The sequence below is a fragment of the Hyaena hyaena genome, unplaced genomic scaffold, assembly GCF_003009895.1.
Source record: "Hyaena hyaena isolate Hyena2069 unplaced genomic scaffold, ASM300989v1 scaffold_5, whole genome shotgun sequence".
Taxonomy (NCBI): Eukaryota; Metazoa; Chordata; class Mammalia; order Carnivora; family Hyaenidae; genus Hyaena; species Hyaena hyaena.
The window spans coordinates 1394867-1400866 of NW_024080637.1; positions in this window are offsets into that span (position 1 = coordinate 1394867).

Consider the following 6000-nt stretch of genomic DNA (forward strand, 5'->3'; position numbering starts at 1 on the left):
CTTCAACTGTAAAACAGAAATAATAAAAACACTGGGTGTTTCACAGGAGTGTTGTAAACACTGAGAGTCATGCCATTTGGACAGTTCCTCGCACGTAGTAGAGAAGGACCTTTCTTATGTCCCTTCCCTTAGCAGCTGAGCATCAGGATGCTTGAACTATGGTCTGTGTGAAATGACACAGGGACATAAGGTTACCCCTAGAGCAAAAGCAAATTTTGAGAAGTATCTGCCTTCTAGAACCAAGGAACAATTGTTTCTGGATCATTTCCTGTCTGGAATTGTTCACTACTTTACCCCAAGATGTGTGTGTGTGTGTGTGTGTGTGTGTGTGTGTGTGTGTGAGTGTGCGTGCACATGGGTGCACTCGCATATATACATTTGCAAGACTTCCAGTTGGCATAAGTAAATACTTATTAATGTTTTCTGAGTAAACATTAAAAGAAGCAAACTCAAGTCATAGAAAAAAGCTAAGATAGCAAGGTGACAATGTGACAGTAGATGTTAAACGAAGCCTTACCACAAGGCAAACCATTGAACACAAACAGGAAAATGCTGTAAGGTCATTATGGGTTAGAATATTGGCTTGACCTCTGTGCTGGGACTTCTCCATGGTTTACTAACGGAAAATCTATTACCTTTCTCTCTTTTTTCCCCCTAAGGTCTGCGGTGTTTTGTATATTCCCCATGACTGTGAACTTCTAACACTGGGTAGAGAAATTCTGCTGTCTGTGGCTTGACCAGCTCTCTCTCTCTTTTTCTTTTTAATGTTTTATTTATTTCAGAGAGAGAGAGACAGCATGAGCAGGGGAGGGTCCGAGAGAGAGGGAGACACAGAATCTGAAACAGGCTCCAGGCTCTGAGCTGTCAGCACAGAACCCGATGCGGGGCTCAAACCCACAAACCATGAGATCACAACCTGAGTCGAAGTTGGACGCCTAACTGACTGAGCCACCTAGGCGCCCCTGACCAGCTTGCTCTAGCAGAACCTTTCTCCGTGTGTGTCTGTGTGCAGTGGACTGGTTAAACCCCAGTATGCCCTGGAGAGAATTCGGGTCAACTGTATCTGCCCCAACCATCTGAAAGCCTTAGCTTCTAAAATGGGTCACTGAAGAGGTGATAGAAGTTGAGTCTCACCGGTTGGACAGGTTCTTTCATGGATGTGTGACCCTGAGCAACTCACTACCTACCTCAGAGTCATTCATATTAAAGGAGATAATGGTACACATTGCCCAGCTATATACCTGTCATATAAACATGCTCCATAAGGGAAAACTGGCTTCCTATCTTATTCATATACAGTATTTCCATTTACCCCATTCATTGGACCACATCATTAAATACATTTTCCAAGTACAGACCACTTCCAAGTCAACAGGTGGCTCCCTGATTATGTAGTCGTGGAGGGCAGAGACCATGCCCTACACATTCTTATTCTTCATTCTCCCACCTGCCCGGACTCCTCAGAATAACCTAACTGTGCTAGCCTTACTACTATGCCCATTGTACAGACAAGAAACTGAGGCACATGGTAGTAAAGATGCTTTCCTAAGGACTAAGAGCTAGTGAGTGCCTGAGTCAGGATTAGGATCCAGTGCACAACTTCAAGCTCAACGGTGTCCTGCAGGTCACAGTTAGAGCAAATATTCTCTAGTGTGTGTGATCTGTCTCCCCAGCAAGTCTGGACGTCACTTCCAGCCAGGGCTCAGGTCTTCCTCACCTTTGTCTCCAGCACAGAGCCCAGATTCACCCACAAGTCGGCACCTGGAAAACATTTGTAGAATAGAGCCCCGCATGAAACTTTTGAAGCCCTGTGGCCTCCTGCCCTCTCCAGCTCTGCCAGCTTCATCACTGCCTCGTGGGGACTGAAATGAAGGGTGTTTTCAGGACTCTTGGCATCCTGTGTTCACACAAGCAGAAACACGACTGTATAGATCACGCAATCCAAAGAGTTTGCTAAGTGCTCGCTGACTCTTCAGAGGAATTTCCCAAGATCATTAAGAGAAACAATATGGGGTTTGATATTCTAATTGGGATCAGCAACTGGACAGCTTTGGAGCTGGCCAGAGAACTGTGAAGCTCCACAAACAAATGCTGGCCTTTCTTCTCTTTCTCTCCTTGCCCTCCCCCCTTCATTAGAGCCTTTCAGCTACTGTTCCAATGCTCCTTAGCAACAAAGGCCGGGGTTCCCAGAGCTGGGGTGCCTCAGGAATGACAGCCATTCCTCTCATTAGCATTCAGGCACCTCATCTGCCTGCACAGTTAGCTGTGGGACCAAGCAAAAGGCAGTGGCTTGGGGGAGGCCCAGCATTTAGCGTGGCTTGTTGGGAAATGGGAAGCCTCCACAAAGAGTTTCCAAACAAAAGGCATCAATATTATTTGTGGAGCCATCAGACTGCCTGGAGCACAATATGGCTCTGGCTCAGCCACATGCTCTCTCTCCAGGTTCTGTGTGAAGGCTTGGTGGGGACTTCCCAGACACAACATGGCCCTGAATGTCAATACATTGGAAAGCCTCCCTCCTCCCCCCGCCCTCTGCTGCCCAGTCTCTCCTCAGGCTCAGTTTATCCAGGTTGGACAATGGGTAGACTCTTAACTGGCAGTGGGGGTGCCCATAGGAGGGGAGTTGATGGAGAGTAAATGGTCAGATGGTAGGACAATTCCAAACAGATGGTGCTGCTAGGAATGCATTCCAGACAAATTCACAAGCAGACTGAGCTCTGACGAAGACTTAGCTATTGGAGAACAGTTGGTGCCTTGTACCGAGCCCTTGCTCAAAACACACATCCTGCTCTTCCCTGCAATCTTTACCGGTCCCATGAGGGAACCCCTACCTAGGTCTTGTCTCACTGGAATTCCAAAATACTGATCAACAGGCCAATCCCTGGAGGATTCCAACCAACAAAACTATTTCTCAACATTCTCATCTTGTCTCTAAGCAGAGTTTCCTTCAGACTCCCTCCCCACCTCCAGGGATGTGGACCTCACTACTTGTCCTCTCTAAGACAATTCCTTCTCCAAACAGCTCCAATTTGCTCATCTAAAACTGGTCTCCATTTTAGTCTCCTTTCTACCCTCCCTTGTGGCCAAAGAGGATGTAAAGTTTGATATGTCATTGCAACAACAGCTGCGCTAATCCTATGCCTGACCCTTCTAGGGACCAGGGAGCCAAAATCAAAAACAAACAAACAAACAAGGATAAGAAAGAAAGATTCTCTCTTCTAGAACTGATTTGAGTTGGAGAGAGAGCTCAGGAATGCGCCCTTACTTATAAAACTTTCCAGGGGCACCTGGGTGGCTCAGTCAGTTAAGCACCCAACTTCAGTTCAGATCATGATCTTATAATCCATGAGGTCAAGCCCCGCATCAGGCACTGTGCTGACAGCTCAGAGTCTGGAGCCTGTTCAAATTCTGAGTCTCCCCCTCTCTCTGTCCCTCCTCTCTCTTTCTCTCTCAAAAAATAACAATAAAATATTATTTAAAAACTTTCCATAATCCATACTCTGACTTACACTCTCGATTTTTACTCTGTGTGTACCTCTGAATCAACAGCCCACCCCATTAAGCCATCTCAACCTCAGAATATCCCCCACCAGCTGCCCTTGGTTGGCAACATTTCTTATTCTTTACTCAACCATGATACCACCTGCCCTTATCCACCCATGTGACAGAGAGATCAAAAAAACAGAAAGGGGGGTAGGTGAGGTGTTCTGCTCCCCTTTGGGTCCAGAAGTGGAGTGAGGAATGGGGCAAGGTATAGATAGATGGATTTTACTCAGCCTGAGAAGAGACACGCTAACAATCAGAACTGATAAGCAATAAAGTGGGCTGCTTTCCAAGGTCAGTAGCTTTCTGTCCTCAGAATCACTAGAGATGGATGAAAATGTGTCAGTGATGGGAGAGGTAAGTAGTTCCTTTCCAGCATAGAATAACATGAATGACAGAAACTTTGGGTTATGAAGTCAAAGTTTGCCGGGTCTTGGCCACCTTATCTCAATGGCAGAAAAGGTGAAAAAAGGCTTCCCTATTCCTAGACTGAATTAGTGCCCCCTGCTCTTTTGTAAACATCATCACACTTGAAATTATATCAACATTTCCCTTAGTTTCCTTAGTTGACATGCGGTCCAGAAGGCCTGGTCTAATCAGGCGCCTACTATTTCTCAAGCAGACCAAAAACAAAGTTCTTTGCACAGTGGGAGCTTCCAGAGCCTACGATCCAGTCTACACCCTGCCTTTGGAAGACATATTTGGGTTTCATCATTCCACCACCTCCTGGAGTGAATGATTTCTGACCAGGTCGACTGTGATGTCCTGTGGAGTGTTTAGGGCATGTCTCCAGATAAAGCCTCTATCCTGAGGGGAAAAAAATGCAAGAATCAGCCAGGGGTAGAGTGAAATGCAAGAAGAATGGTGAGCATTTTGCAGATGAAGATGCCAAGATTCGGAGAAATTCTGTAGTTTTGCTAAATGTGCAAGAAGAGTTGGAGACAGAGATAAGAACTTGCCTTCCCTTGCACGGTTCTTAGTGGCCACTCCATGCCAGGCCTTCCAGTTCCGCTCCATCCTGGCTTATTATCCATTTGCCAGCAGTAAGTGTGCCCCATCCCAAGAGCAAGATTGGCAAGGCACAAGAAACTGTGATCCCAAACACTGTGAGGGCTTGGGATTTGTGCCCTGCCAAGGGTCACTGAACCCAAAGGAAGGGGAAGGGAACGCGCAGTTCTGAACACATGCCATGAGCCAGGTACTATCATCTCACCCAATACTCATGAGAGCCTTTAGAGGTGGGAATTATTTCCACTTAGGAGTGAAGAGCTGAGGCTCAGAGGCTCAGCAAAAGAGTGGTTGAGTCAAAATTTAACACAGACCTTCCCAACTCCAAGACCTGGGAAGACCCCCACCCTGGGTGGTCTGGATGCTGCTTCCTTATGGAAGTTCTAATTGCCCTGGGTCTCTCGTGTCTAAGGAGGGAAAAGAGGAACTCAGACCTGTATAATTCTCTCTTTCTTATTTAACAAGTATTTACTGAGCACATACTATGGTTAGGATTCAGTACACAGTTTGAGTGGATTTCCCAAAATCCTAGACTTCCTAGGATTCCTTCCTTGCTCAGATACCACTGACTAACTTGGACTTCCTCCCTCCCTCCCTCCCTCCCTTCCTTCCTTCCTTCCTTCCTTCCTTCCTTCCTTCCTTCCTTCCTTCCTTCCTTCTAATCCTGAGTGCTAACAATCAGGATTGTCTGGAATTGTCCTGTTGGTAGCTTCTCATCCTGACATTTAGTGGATCAGAAAATGCACGTCCACTCCCACTTACCTCTCTCCCCACTTAATCCTCCTAACCCTGAGAACACCACTCAGCCAACAGTATGGTTTCACTCAGCCCTCTCTGGGATCCTGATGAGGCATTAGTGACTTATCCCTATATGGATAATTAGTGATTTGTTGGTCTGTGGCCACCATGAAAACCACAGACATACCACATGGATGCTTTAGCAGGAATCATTTGTCATTCCTATCCACCCATCCGTTCATTTATTCATTCATCAGTTCAACAGAAACAAACACCCCATTGTGCTTAGAGCTGTGCAAGGGCATACAGAGATGAGTGAGGCCGGACAGGGAGTCTGTTAAGCAAAGGCAGACCCTAAAGCAGCTGAGTACAACAGAGTATAAGGGCTGTGCAAGAGGCACGCCAGGAGAACTCGGCCACAGCGGAGGGGCACACAGCTCAGCCCAGTGATAGGACACAGTGGTGGTCAGGGAAGGCTTCCTAGAGTATTCATGACTGAGCCAAGTCCTGACAAAGGAGAAGCAACTGGCCAAAGTGGGGATGGGAGCGGGGCCCCTGGGTAGCACGGCTGAGTTCCCCGGATAGGCCCAGTGAGAGGGGCAAAACTTCTGAGACATGACCCCACCCTCTGTTCCGGGAACTGCGGCCACACACACATCAAGCACGATGTTCCAGGTGAAAGTAGAGGAGACAAAGCTGGGGACGATAGAA